The following is a 15,176-nucleotide window of genomic DNA, read 5'->3' as shown; positions in this document are numbered from 1 at the left end:
AGGAACCTTACAAATAACCCAGTAGAAACAGGGGGAAAGTGTGATGCAAAGAATAAAAGATAACAGGAAGAAAAAGATTGGAGAATGCTGGTATAGACAACTTTCTTTTCGGCATAAAGAAAGCAGAAAGTGGGTAATAGTTGGAGAAGGAACCTTACAAATAACCCAGTAGAAACAGGGGGAAAGTGTGATGCAGGAGAACAAGGTTAAGGGCAGATAGGAACTGTAAGATACTATTGGTGGGACTGTAATAGGTACAACCTCTTTAACAAGTCATTTAGCAATATATGACAACATTTTAGATGCTCCACTTGACACCACAGTTTTGTTTCCAAGATTCTGTCCTGCAAATACACCAGTACCAGTGTGCAAAGACATCCACAGGACGTTCATTGCAACGTTATAATATTAAAAGTCTGAAACCAAGCATATGACTGATTATGGTACACTCATACACTGGAATGTTACATACCCTTAAAAATGAGGCAGATCTATAAGTGGCGATATGGAAAATTTCAAAATATATTTAATGAAGAAAATACTCCAAAATGCAGAATAATATTTCAGGTATACACACATATGCACACATGTAAATATGTATATGCATATGGAACTGTGTGTTATGAAATTACATAAAAATATACACATGCTCGTAAATATGTACAGATATTTGGGGGAGGATAAATATGTACATGAGTTGACAGTGGTTAGCTTTGGAGAGGGACAATTATGCTTTTGTAAATTTTGGATACTTGTGCATTCGTTATGTTTTAATAAAAACTATATAGAATATAGAAAAAATCTTGGTTGCTATGAAATAGGTGAGAAAATAAAGGTCTTACTGGCTGTGCTATTATCTGTGTGTGGATGTGCAGATCCAGGTAAGGGAGAAAGGGAGAGGTGTTCAGTATATGGAAGGCTATAAGTTGCAGTAATTTAATTTTAGAAAATTGAGCTGTAAAGTTATAACTGGTCTGTCCCTGTTCTCCCTAACTTAGAAGCACAGTCCCAACACAGAAATGTCCTCTTTTGCGTAAACTTGTTGAAAGGGGCATCTGAATTAGAATATATATTTCTCCATATCTATTAAGTGCTACCTCTCTTTCTCTCTCCCCATCTCCTATATACCACTATATCCCTCCTGCTGCTTTTTCTAAAAGCTCTCCTTAAAAAAATTTTTTTTAAATGTTATATTAAGTTAGAACTGGTTAAAATTTATTTGCCTTTTTTCTGGCTGTAGCCTGGCTTTAGGATCACATTTTAGCTCCCAGATTTAAAATTTAAAAACATTAAAGTTTTCTAAATGACAGGGGTAAGGAATTTTATTCCACCATATAGTTTAATACTTAAAATCTTTTTCTACATAGTTACTTAAGGCTTAAAAGATTTCCATGATTTTCCATAATCTATTAATTGTTTGAAAATTTAGAATAAACCAAGCCTATTTTTTAAAAATAAAATATTGTATTCACTTTGAGAGAAGGGTCACTTGGCTGACAGATGTGGAGGCTAAGAGTTCTTAATCTGGTTTGTCACACTGTATAATTCTGGATACTTGTCATGGAGACAGGTATGAGAAGCTAAATGACTGGCCTATTTCCTCCTTGGTAGAATTAGAAAGACATATTAGTCATAATGACCAGGTCGCGGGGATAAGTGCATTACAAACATTACTACTATGTTTGTCATGTTCATTGTGAGCTGTTTATTGGTTTGTTTGTCTGTATGTTTCTTTTACCTATGAAAGTTTTTATAATTGGAAGTAACAGCAATAGAAACAATTAAATGTTGAGACCAAGATGCCAGACACGAATGACTGGTATTTCACCTTTCTTTGCCAACCAGCTGACCATATTTCTGCTGTCTTATGAAAGCCCCAACAGATCTTTAACATATATCTTCTCAAGACTTGAAAATGCTCCTTTCCATGGAGTAGAAGGGGCACCAGGATTAGGGAATATGAAGAGTAAAAGATGACAGACAAGGGGTGCCAGACATTGAGGACAACACGAAAGGGCCTGACTCACGCTGACCTGCAGGAGATCACTGAGGGGCAGCTGTCCTGCCTCTATGCTCCTCTGTGTCACGGAATGACCTCTCAGCTTCATGTGGCCAGCACCAGAGATGCTGACAGTGACACATCTTCCTTGGCAGCCAAAGACCGAACACTGCACCCATGCCCACAAGTGCAGCCTATTTCAGCAGACATCTGAGCACAGGATTTGGAGTGTACCAACTCTCAGAGCAGCAAAGCTCAAACTCTAGTGTGCCTAAGAGTCATCGAGCCTGCTTGTTACAAAATGCAGAGTTAAGGCACTACCCCCGAGAGATTCTGATTCTGTAGATCTGTGGGTGGAGCCTGGGAATCTACATTTTTAACAGGCCTGCCACACCCAATACATCAGACATAGGAGTGTTCAACAATTTTTTGTTATCAGACAGTTCATTTGATCAGACTCAAACTATAAATGCTATCTCTTATCTTATTCTTATCTGGATTCTACCCCATACAGGCAGGCAGAGATTATATCCAGACTTTGGGGCTCTCTTCTCTGTCCTCTTGTTCTTGAAGCTAGAGGACTGCTGGTTTTCTAAGAATTCTTTCTGGTCTCCTCCCACCTTGCAGCCCTGATTTGTGGCCTTCCCTCAGGCTAAAAGCAGTAAAAATGCTGTTCTCTATTCCAAGCCTCAACTCCCTTCCTGAATCTGGTTTTGTGTATTCTGTAGTGTCTTCAGGTTGTTTTTTCTTGATATTGTCCACTTTATGGTTAGTGCTGGTGGTTGGTCCCCAGTACCGTACTGGAAACACAACTCCTGAATCATACTTTGAAAATCACTCTTTTCTCATGTCCCTTGAGACTTGGCTAGATAGAGCCTTGCCATGCCAAAAGACGCACCTGCAGCTTATTTCTGTACTTTACTATTAGCCTACTGTGATCACAGCTAGCAATCTATAGATACTTGACTTTACTCTAGAAATATACAAGAATTAACCAGTGCAGGAAAAGTGTGGTATTTGCACAACTTTTAGAGAACAAGGTCCCAATCTTAGCTGGAATGAAATACTGTTTGCAGTCAACATCTTGTCTGGAAACTGCCATTTCTGTCTCATCCCTAAAGCAGCCTACTTTTAAGCCCTTCTGTCTTTGGCTTTTACTGACCTCATTGGCCTTGCTTTCCCTGCCCACCAGTGGCTCTAGAATCTTACAACATTCCATGGGTTCGTTTTTCACGATCCTCTGTCCTCTCTGGAATTGTATTACTTATACTTGTGGTTGGAACCATACTGGTTCATTGTAATCTAATAGCTCTAGCGCTATAAATTTTTACTATGCTGTATTAGTCTTCGTTTTTCACGATCCTCTGTCCTCTCTGGAATTGTATTACTTATACTTGTGGTTGGAACCATGCTGGTTCATTGTAATCTAATAGCTCTAGCGCTATAAATTTTTACTATGCTGTATTAGTCTGTTTCTGTTGCTTATAGCAAAATACTTGGAACTGGGTGATTTATAAGAAAAATGAAATTTATTGCTTACAGTCTCTGAAGCTGGGAAGCCCAAAGTCCATCTGGTGGTGGTGACTGACCCAAGGGTCTCACATTGCAAGATGGTGGAAGCAGAGAGAGAGACAGTTCCTCATGCACTGTGCTTCTAAAGCCCTCAGAACCATACCCATGACCACCATTTTTTTTTTTTCCTTTTTGTCTTTTTCCGTGTCTGGCAACGGATCGCAACCCTCAGTGTCGCGCCCGTACCGGACCGGGACCGGGACCGGCAACGTGATCGCAACCCTCGGTGTTGCTCCCGCACCTTGCTCAGCCAGTGAGCGGGAACCGGTCTGTATGTGGGATCCGAACCCTCGGCGGGAGAGCCACCGCGCTCCCAAGCGGCGCACTGTAGCAGTGCGCCACCGGGCCGGCCCATGACCACCATTTTTAATCCATTCACTAGTCATGGTCCTACAATCCAATCACCTCTTCAAGGCCCCGCCTATCACTTACCATAATAGGGTCTCCCACCCTCCTAACATAATAGGGTCTCCCACCCTCCTAACAGTCACAGTGGGGGCTAAGTTTCTTTTTGTGTGTGATGGACAGCCGTATTTGTTTGTTTGTTTATTTATTTATTTACATCCCAGGAGTGGAGTTTTTTTGTTGTTGTTGACATATGTTGATCAAATCAATATTATCAGTATGTATATTGTTACAAATCATACTTATCCTTTATGCCCCTTGTCCAATGTCCAATCTCTCCCCATTCCCCTCTCCCTCCCCTCTCCCACCACTGATAATCCTAGATTTCTTCTCTCTCTCTGAAAGAGTAATGGTTACTCTGTTGATTTGTTGCCTAGATGATCTGTCCAATGCTGAAAGGTGTGTTCAGGTCCCCCAATATATATAATCATAGAGCAGATGCTCCTTCTGTCACTCTGAAATGAGCTTTTTGGAGAGAGATATCCCATTCTTTTCTTTGGTCTTTACTGGTGCCTCTCTTTGTGTCATTGCACTCCAGTGGCTGGCAGACCATCTGCATGGTGGTTGTGACGTCTAGCCACATTCGCGGCAGCCGTGGTTACTGGGGTGGCTGTGGTGGGCCACCCACATGGAGGTGATGTTTTGGCATGCTCCTTGGCACTGGCAGTGTACCTGGTTGTGGTGGGGGGTACAGTTCCCGGCTCTAGCCCTGGGCCCCCAGGCGGGGCCCCAAGGCACTGGCTGTGTGCCTGGGTGTGGGTGGGTGTCTGGTCCCCAGCTCAATGCCCCAAGGCACTGGCAGTGTGCCTGGATGTGGGAGTAGGGTCCAATCCTTGGCTTCATGCCTCAGGTCTCCTGGCAGGCTTGAGGCACTGGTGGTGTGCCTGGCCCGGAACTAATTTTTTGTCCTTTGCTTTCTTCTAAAATGGGGGAACTTCTGTGGGAACCAGTACTTGAGCTGTGTTGTCGAGCTAAATTGCTGCTTTGCTGCTGTTTCCCTAGGGAAGATTTTTGTGCAGCTCAGGGTTTAATGGCTGACCTCATAGGTACTTCTGGCTCCTGGGTTGTATAGAAACTCTGATCTGGGCCTGAATCTTTTCATCAAACTGCACCCACTGCAATTCTGCATTCCCAACCAGTCTCCTCCGAGTGGTCCTGCACTGATTAGGGGGCGGATTGACTGTCCTTGCTGTGTCCCAGTATTCTCCTGGTGGTCCCATCTCCCCCACTGCCCATGCTCCAAACATTTCCCATGGGACAAGCCCTGCACCAGTCCCTTGCAATGACTCACCGGCCTCTGAGTGGCTCCCCTTTTTCAACTGTTCTGGCTCCTCGCTCCTGCATGGGTCCACAGGAACCCCATTAGTGGTCTTGCTGTCCTGGGGCCCACCAAAGCCCTCTTCTCCCCTGCCGCCTCCAAGCAACTCCATCTGAAGGGCACAGCTGTGGCTTCTGCTGCATGCACTCAGCAGTTCCAGCATTAAAGCAGCCGTGGCCCAAAATGCTCTGAACAGTTTTTTCTTTCTCTCATTGAGGCTTCTCCCACTTCTTGAACTCTGTAAGCCTCTCCTCCTCTTCCCCTGAGCTCCAGCAGCCCCAGCTTGGCTGTTGTTACATTTTTATAGTTGTAAATTGGTTGATTTGTGGGAGAGAGTGATGCTGGAGACCGTCTTTTCTGCCTTCTTGACTGGAACCTAAGTTTCTAATACATAAAACTTGGATGGACACAATTCAGGCTTCAGGGAGTTTTGAGGGGACAAAATCCAATCCACTACATATACCAACCAAAGCAAAATGGTTAAATTCTTGGAAAATGCCAAATTCTCCTAAATTGGGAAAATTAGGGTTCTAACAATGTTAGATAGTAAAGTACCCCAATATTCTGCATCACTCAAAACCCCAGGCACCAACTATAGTATAAGGTCAGGGAACAAGTCTGGAAGTCAACAATAATCTTGAGGGGTGAATGTTTTAAACTTTTGCATTGCTGATGAAAACTATTCATGGTTCCCTAACACTAACCCATAAATAACCCAAAGAGGTGATGCTCCTGATACAGTTCTTCCACACCTCCACTCTCCAATGCTGATAAAGAAGGAATTTGAAAATGATGAAGTGACACTAATGAGGGGAAAGTGGGATTTGGAATTCCGAGGATCATTGTCTTATGACCTCTAAACTGCTGCTCTGACATCTGTCTCATTGTTCGTTAATCTTTGACCTGTGGGGAGAGGAGCCAACCATTAAGTCAGGTGTCATACTCAACCTGTTGAGCAACCTCCACTATCTGAAACACATCTGAGAACTAAGGAAGAAAGAATAAGGTCCAAGCGTCCAAAATGGACACCACTAAGCCTTACACATAAAGCCTGTGCAAGACTCAGAAGCCCTCCCTGAGCATTTAAGCAGTAGGCATTCTCATTGCACTTCCAAATTGCTCTTCTTAATCTGCTGGGTGGATTAGAATCCCATGTGAAAGCAAGGGTTTCCTTGTTCCCAGCATGTTTTCTGGGAGAGAGACTGAGAAGCGAAGATCAGCAAAGAATAAGCTGGTTCATTTTAAAATACGAGCTTTTAAAGTTTTTATGGCAACTCTAAACATTATGCATAATGTCTTTGAACAGAGCTCCCAAGAGATCCACTCTTGTGGAAAAGCAGTGTTCCCGTCTCTGCTAGTGACTGGGTTAAAGGATGCACAACAGCAGTGATCTCATGGTGAGGTTGACAGAGAATATGCGATTGGGAGCCTGGTGTGTGAGGAACGGAACAAAGGTCATCTCGGATGAATGGACGAGAACAAGGAAAGCATTGTACTTTTCCAAAAAGTGCCACAAGTACCTAGTCTATCCTTACTATCTGTTCTGTGTACCTTATAGGATTTTGGATTTCATCTCAAAGGCAACACGCGTTTATGGGAGAGTGAGGTATGGGACCAGGTGCATTTGAAAAAGTATCTCCAAAAACCAATTCCATTTTACAAAGGAGGAAAGTGAAGCCCAGAGAGGTTAAGTGACTTTCCCAAGATCACACAGCTAATGAGTTGTCAGCTAGGACATTAGGGCCAAAATAGTCTTATTCTTTTTAGAGTCCTTTTCATTCATACTTCCTTGTGCATAGTGTTGGGTTGACCTGCCATATGTTAGAGTTGGCAGGATCTTTGCAGAAAATCACAGACACGACAAAGGTAGATAATTTGATTGTCTAGCCAAGTTTTGATTGAGATCTCAAAAAGCTGCCAGTGCCTTAGCAAGGCAGAATTAGGTATTCTCAGAAAGATTTCAAGTTTCTCTATGGTAGAAGGTAACCAAATAAATGTTAAAACTGTAAGAGTAGCAATCTATTCCATGCTACAGAGACTCCAGTCAAGAAAATGAATAAGATGTGAACTCCTTCCTACTGGGTTATAAGCTATTTGGAAGCCTATTTCTACCTATGTCCCCTTTGTGTGTTTTTGTTAAATATATTGCAAGGTATTGCAGAGGTAAAGAGATTGCATCTGGCCTGGGAGATCAGGAAAGCTAAATCAGGAGGTGGCATTTGAACTGAAATACTAAGAAGCTGGTGATTAATTTCTATTCATCTTTCATGAGAAATAACATTTACGAAACACTTATTGTGTGCTTTGAGATTTACAACATTGTTCCCTGAAATCCTTTTACTGACTCAATGGGAAGGGTACAGTTTCACAGAGGAGAAACCGAAGGCTCAGAGTTAACTTGCTGGAGCAGATGCTGTTGGTGCCTTGTCCAGATGGCCTTTGCTGGTCCAGCCCCTGCTGGTGTTGGCTGCCAACTGGTTCACACGAACCTTTCTCCCAAGGACTGCTCTTGGTTGACGGGAGCATCATTGCCTGGACATATAACCTGGAAGACAAAGTCAGGGAAGCCTCCTGGCTGACAAAGAAATAGAAAATATGAAAAACAGCTGACAAGAGACATGAATATTGGATTTCCTGGATCTACCTTCCATCTAATAGATATTCCAGAAAAAGAGACTTTTTAAAAATTTTATGTTAATGGGAAATATAAAATAATCCATTTTTTAAAAGTGAACTTCCTTGATACAACAAGCAAACAGAAAGGACATTGTTGGGTGGGAGGGAGGAGCGGGAGGAGGGAAGGAGGTTTCGGTAATGGGCCACAATAATCAACCACATTGTATATCGACAAAATAAAAATTAAAAATAAATAAATAAATAAATAAATAAAAGTGAACTTCCTTGAGATACCCCCAGGTGGTGAGTGGTAATAGTGGGGAGAAGGTCACACATGAATATTACCTAGTGAAATTTCAACCTCTTAAGGATGGCAAATGTCCTTGACTGAAGCTAAAGAGAAAAATCTACACATTTCCAGAGGGAGACATATACTCTAAGTTTCAACAATCAGACTGGGACCTGATTGCTCATCTTCAAAATGGGAACTATCTACAAAGTTCTAAGTTTTTCTGAAGAAAAATGATTTTGAACCTAGAATACTGTATCCAGGTTACTGTTTTTAAGTGGGAAAGCAAAATAACAGTGTTCTTGGACATGCCAAAACCCAGACAGGACTGCATACATAATTCGTGGGGCCCAGTGCAAAATGAAAATGTGGGTACTTTGTTCAAAAATTATTAAGAATTTTGATGGCAACTGCAAAGCATTAAAATAAGTGTAGGACCCCTCCAGATACCCTATGCAACTGCACAGCTCACATGTCCAGGAAACTAACCACCCATGAACCCTTTCTGGAAAAAAGAAAAATTAATTTAAAAAAGAGGTGGGCAATAATCAACCACAATGTATATCGACAAAATAAAATTTTAAAAAAAAATGAGGTGGGCAAAAAAGGAAAAAAATCAAGACAAAAAAAAAAAAAATCCCAGTAAAACTTATAAAAAATTATTGTCAACTATGATATTCTTTACGAAGCTTTAAAGTAGTGATTTTTAGAATACTATTAAGAATAGAAAGAAGATTATTTTTAAATTACACATTAAAATTTCATACATTAAAATTCAGTGATTTCAGCAACATGAAAGAGATGGGAGAGGGGTAAGAAAAAAGTAAAAGCGTGGTTAATGACTTAGAATCAAGGGCAGGAGATGTTTTAGATACTGATTAATTAGAACAAAGTATATCTTTTAAAATTGATATTATATTCTCAAAGATAAGCATAGTATTTAAAGGTAACCACAAAGTTTATGACTTAAGACTACACACATTTATTACCTCATAGTTTCTGCAGGTCAAGAATCTGGGCATGGCTAAGCTGGGTCCTCTGCTTTAGAACCTTTGTAAGGCTGCAGTTAAGATGGTGGCCAGAGCTGGGGTCTCATCTGAAAGCTTGTGTGAGGAAGGATCTGCTTTCCAAGAGAATTCTCCATAGTGTCTGTCAGGTAGGGGAGACTTGGACATACACCTAGTTTAGGTAAAGCCTCACCCGCTCTCCCCATAGTCGACTAAGTGTCTTGCCCATAAGTCTCAGTACCTGGCTTCAAGTGCAATCATCTAATCAATCACTAGTTGTTGAATGAATATATCAATTGCTGCAAATGAAAGCAGTTTTGAAAACAGAGTCTGGCACCATTAACAGGTTGTTTTTAATTTGCATTATAAAATGGATTTGGCAGTTTTGCATATTAAAAGGTCAAAATGTTGAGCCATGAAAGATAAAACAAGAGGTCACCACTCCAAAACAAAATTTCCCACAGGAAGCCCTTGTGTTTGCCTTTCGCATCTGGATTGTTGTTATAGCCCTGCTATCTGCAGCCATTTACATGTGAATCACATTCCTCTCTCAAGAGCAAATACAGTACTTTCTCTTAAATGTCCTTTGCTCTAGGAGAAAAACATATTTTGGGGTACATATTTCTACAGCAATACTGTCAAAAATTTTAATATCTGTGTGTGAATGGGTGGTGACTGCATCAAACTAACCCCTCAGTTAATGTCTTTGAGATGACATTACTGAGAACTGATTCATTACCACTGTTACTATTTTTTCCTGGCATGAGAATCAGGCCAATGCTCATTCTGCAGAGCCATGTCTGAGAGTCAAGAAGTCTGGATTCTTGCCCCAGCTCTCCCATGGATGAACTGAGTGGTCTTAGCAAGTCACCCTCCCTGTCTGCACCAGTTTTCTGTCTGTGGAATGATGGGTTTGGACGAATGATAATTCAGGGATCTATCCCTCTGCAGCAAGCGTTCTGGAGACCACAAACAGGTGCTGTGGTGGATGCCGAGGTGCTCTTTACCAATCTGTCTGTTGAGACAGTGGCCATCTGTCTGTGGAATGATGGGTTTGGACGAATGATAATTCAGGGATCTATCCCTCTGCAGCAAGTGTTCTGGAGACCACAAACAGGTGCTGTGGTGGATGCCGTGGTGCTCTTTACCAATCTGTCTGTTGAGACAGTGGCCATGAACATAGCTGTCTCCTTTCTCGAGAATTGCCCTTGGCCAAACAGGATCTTCTGTGCTTGGAAGATTACATCCCTACACCCATGACTGACTGACACATGGGTGCAGAAAGCATGCCCACTTACCTCCACATGGGATCCCATCTGTGGTGCAGTTCATGTTCCTGCGTACCTATGAGACTGGCTGAGGTTAGGCTCCAGATGAAGCCATATCCTTACTTAGCTCTTTTCCCTGCTCTATCCTGTTTCTCTCTCCCCTTCTTCTGAGCATCTCCAAAACACAATAAAGAAGAATTCTTGTCTCAGGCTCTGCTACTAGGACCCTGATCCAAGAAAGCCACCTTAGAGGGGCTGTGGGATTTCTGGAATGTTCCTGAGGGTGTAAGGTCATCATGAAAATGGGGGATGGTGAGGCGTAAAAACAGACAGGAAGCCTTTAACTAAAGAACTAGATATAGTTAAATAAATATGCAGTTTTTAGTTTAGGAAAATTTAGTTTACATTTGAAGTGATGGGACCTCTTAGGAGAAATATCTGCTCATGCCTGGCTCAGAGTGGGTACTCAATTAATAATTATTGAACTAAATTAAGTTGAATTTCTGAAAAGGGGCCCAGAATTCTTGGAAGAGATTTGATAGTAGGAGGGAAGAGTTTGATAGGACACAAAGTGAGAGGAGAGAGAGTATAAAGAAAAGTCTGGTGTACCCTGGGCTGCGGCTCACTCTGCCCCAGCTCTTTCAGGGAGCATGATGGAGATCAGGGCCAGGGGAGGCAATGATTTGAGAGTTATTCTTAGCAGGTATGTCTAGTCTGCAGGTGCCAGCTCTCAGGAGGCATCCCTGGTAGGTTCGGAAGCCCCTCTTCTGTACCGCCAGTCACCTCCGACCATACTATAAACTCGATGGTGTAGGCAACTCCCTGTCCTCACTCAACAACACTCCTGGGTCCAGCCACCTTTCCTTTCTCAGTGTTTGGGGGAACAGGAGCAGGTAACAGTCTCCTTGAGCCCATAGGGACAAGGCAGGGCAGGGCTCCACTAACTTGGGGCCCTGTGTGCTAGGGCTAGTGGTTCAATAATAAAAAACTCTGACCCCTGCCTGCATCTTTGTCCATACCCAGCCTTCTCTGCAGTTTTCCTCCCACCTGGCTTGTAGACTTGCAGTTATTTTGTGTCTCCTTATCCCCTCACCACTGAGCAGTCAGGGGAAGCTGGGAGGGGTTCATCCTGGGTTTTTCAGAGCAAGGGATGGGAGCCATAGCAGGGAATTGAAATGCTAGGCCAAAGAACAGAAGTGCGCACCCCTACCCCAGCCCTGGACCCTCTCCGGACTTGAGGTCAGTGGAGTCCAGCTCAAGGAGCAGGCCCATCTGCAAGCTGGAGGCTTCTCTTATTAATTTTTCATGAGAGGCCCCATGGGCAGAGGCTTATCACCTGAGTAAAGGTGACATGGGCTGAGGCGGGCAGGGCCTGGAATGGCAGAGGTAGTCTCCCCAGGGTGGTCACTCCTTCATAGATGCTAGGGTTTTCCAGAGTGAGATTTGATGTTCCTAACTATGGCCTCCAGACCCTAAGTCAGGACCGTGGGGAGGCCCTGATGACACCAAATATCTGTCAGAAATGCCCTGCCCACCTACCGAGACTAGCAGGAATCCCTGGCTGCATGACCCATCTCATCTGACTCAACAACCTCAAGAGTCAAGATCACCTCTCAGACCTCAGTTTCTCCACATGTATAACGTACTTAATAACCAACTGAAGATTTCCTAGATCATTTCACTGATTCTCATAGCACCCCAGGAAGTAGGTGCCGTTACCATCCCACAAAGAGACAGAGCCCTGAGAGGTTACCTGATTTGCAAAGAGATGAGATGAGAGCCTCTCACAGATCTAGGTGTGTCTGACCTCTCTGGTGATTGTGGAGCAGGGGTGAGGCCCAACAGAGGGAGGCCCTCAGCCAGGTTATCGCTCGGGGCTTTGGACAATAGGATGAAAGAATAAAGATGCTGAATACCTTCCATTTAGAGCAGTAGTCAGCACACATTCTCTGTAAAGGGCCAGATAGTAAGTATTTTAGGCTTTGCAGGCTGTATGGTCTCTGGTAGAATTTCTCAACTCTGCTGCTGTAGTGCAAAAGCTGTCATAGATGTAAATGCATGGGTGTGGCCGTATGCCAATAGAACTATCTACAAAACCAGCCTGTGGGCCATAGTTTGCTGACCCCTGATTTAGAGACACACAACATAGAGGGATCAGGAGGGCTCAGGGTGAGACAAGAAGTGAGAAGGATTGGGGTTAGCAGGGCATTGCATCATTTATCTCAGTCTGTGTAAATGGCACCCACCCCCACCCCCAGAACTGTGCAGTACACAGACTGCACAACCATATATGGTAGTCCTGAGGATAAGATAAAAAGAAAACACACCCTGCAATCTAGACTGCCCTACCTGGTAATGGCTAAGTGCTGCAGCCTAGACAGGACACTGCTCTTTGGTGACAGATTGCGAAAAAGCCTCAGAAAAGAAAGTGGGAAGTCCACTTGCCTGACCAAAGGTAACACGCTCCCAGGATAATCAGGTTCTCAGTGGTTGTCAGAAAGGTGCAGGGTCATGTGATGTCCTATTTCCCAGAGGGTGAGAAAGGCAGACCTACCTGGTGCCATGGCCCATGGAATTTGGCCACCCCGCTTCGGGGGACTTATCCTACTCTGCTCCGATGTGGAAACAGGGCATGGCTGGGGTAGGTATTACATAATGAAAACCGTTGTGGGGGCAGAACCACACATCTAAGAATGTACTAGACAGGTCACAGGTCTCATTAACTTGGAACTCCATTCCTGGGCTCCCAGAGCAGTTGGGAACACAGTTCTGCGGTAAAGCCAAGCTAACCCTTGGCCGTTCTCAGCACCAGCTGCTCCAGCAGATCCAGGGCAGAACAAAGTGCAGGAGAAAGACTGAAGCAGGTGCTGCCTTCAGTGAGTTTGGCCAGGACTGGATAAGGAGGATGCAAAACCCATTCCTCTGACAAGCTCCAGGCTATTGCAAAAAACACCATTAGAAGTTCTGCTCTGGACAATGGAGCTTGCCCAACAAATGTTGGTACAGGAGTACCATGCTCAGAAGTTGGGGGTTAACTGAGACAAAGCTGGAGAAATGGACTTGTATCAGTGAAAGGCCAGGGAGGTACTAGTGGGAGACATAAAAAGCCATTGTTTTGCGAGGAGCTGGCCTACTCAGCTGGATAATGAGCATCACCTATCAAAGGAGATATCCTGGTCTGGTCTTGGTGAAAATAGTGGCATCTACACCTGCTGCTTTTTAAATTCTCAATCTTTCTGTGTATCCGGGGACTCATTATATGACAATAACATTCACACTGCTCATCCAGAAATTAAACTCAAGCAAATTTCTCATCTCTTGTTTTGACTCCAGGCCCCGTGGGTGTCCTGTTCAGGAGCTGGGTTATGTTCTTAGGAGGTGAATGAGCTGCTCAGGAAAGTTTATGAATTTACTACCACCAGGGAAGAGTAACCAAAAATAATTTTCTAAAAAAAAAACTCCAGAAAAAGAAGCCCTCATAGGTTCTGAGACCTGTCCAAGTGACTTGATCTGAGGGAGAGGAATGTACTAGATTGAAGATTTCCTAAACTGGTAATATATGAGCATAACCTTGGAGATCTTGTTAAAACTTCTGAGGCCCAGCCTACTAAATTAGACTTTCTTGGGCTAAGGCCAGGGATCTGTATTTGACAAGTTTTCTAGGTGATTTTGATGTACACCCTGGTTTGGGAACCCTGGCCTAGAGGACCTCCCAAAACTTCTGCTGGCCCAAGGGCAGAGCTGAAATGACTGCCCCAAACTGTGTCCAGGCTGCTGCACTGCTCCTGGCTTTGTTGTCTGACTGTGCTACAGCCCAGAGAAGGAGACAGGGAGCTCAGGATTAGGACATGGTTCCTGCCTCCACAAGCCTCCTGTGCAATGTTTAAATCATGGTACCAGCTACAATGCCGTTCCACAGCCACATATAGATTGCTAAAGAAACCAACCCTTGAATGGAGGAAATGTGGCAAAGCAGGAGAGTGACTAAGAGTTGTCCTGCTTTTTTTTTTTTTTTTTTTTTTTTTTAATGATGCTGGTAAAAATCCATCGAGTCCATGCTATGCCACTCTCAAAGGCAATTGGTACAAGGGATCATTTGTTTCTATCTGCACATTTCAAATTATATCAGCAAAGCCATAACATACATAAAGAGATAGGAAAGAGATTAGAGCTTCAAATGGAAGAATAAGGAAATATGCTGAAATATGAAGTGGATATGATGATTGATTAAGAAGAGTGCAAGGCTAGAATAATTGTAACCCATGTTCTATTGGTCGATATTGAAGACATAAAGAAATACATAACTAGACATATATAGTGGATTGAATTATGTCCCCCCCCAAAGTCACTGAAGCTTGAATTGTGTCCCCCAAGTTTTATGAATTAGAAACTTAGCCCCCACTGTGATTGTTAAGAGGGTGGGAAATCCTATTATGGTAATTGGAAGGTGGCACTTTGAAGAGGTGATTGGATTGTAGGACCGTGCAGTAGTGAATGGATTAATAATGATGGTCGGGGGCGTGGTTCTGAGGGCTTCAAACAGAGAGCGAATGAGGAGGTTACTCTCTTGCTGTCTGTGCTCTCTCTGCTCCACCATTTTTGCAAATGTGATACCCTGCCACCACAGAAGCCACCACCAAAGAAAGCCTTCACCAGATGTGTTCCTTGGTCTTTGGACTTCCCAGCCTTAGAAACTGTAAGC

This window comes from Galeopterus variegatus, unplaced genomic scaffold, assembly GCF_000696425.1.
Source record: "Galeopterus variegatus unplaced genomic scaffold, G_variegatus-3.0.2 Scaffold1402, whole genome shotgun sequence".
Taxonomy (NCBI): domain Eukaryota; kingdom Metazoa; phylum Chordata; class Mammalia; order Dermoptera; family Cynocephalidae; genus Galeopterus; species Galeopterus variegatus.
Note: the sequence above shows the minus strand (reverse complement) of the source record.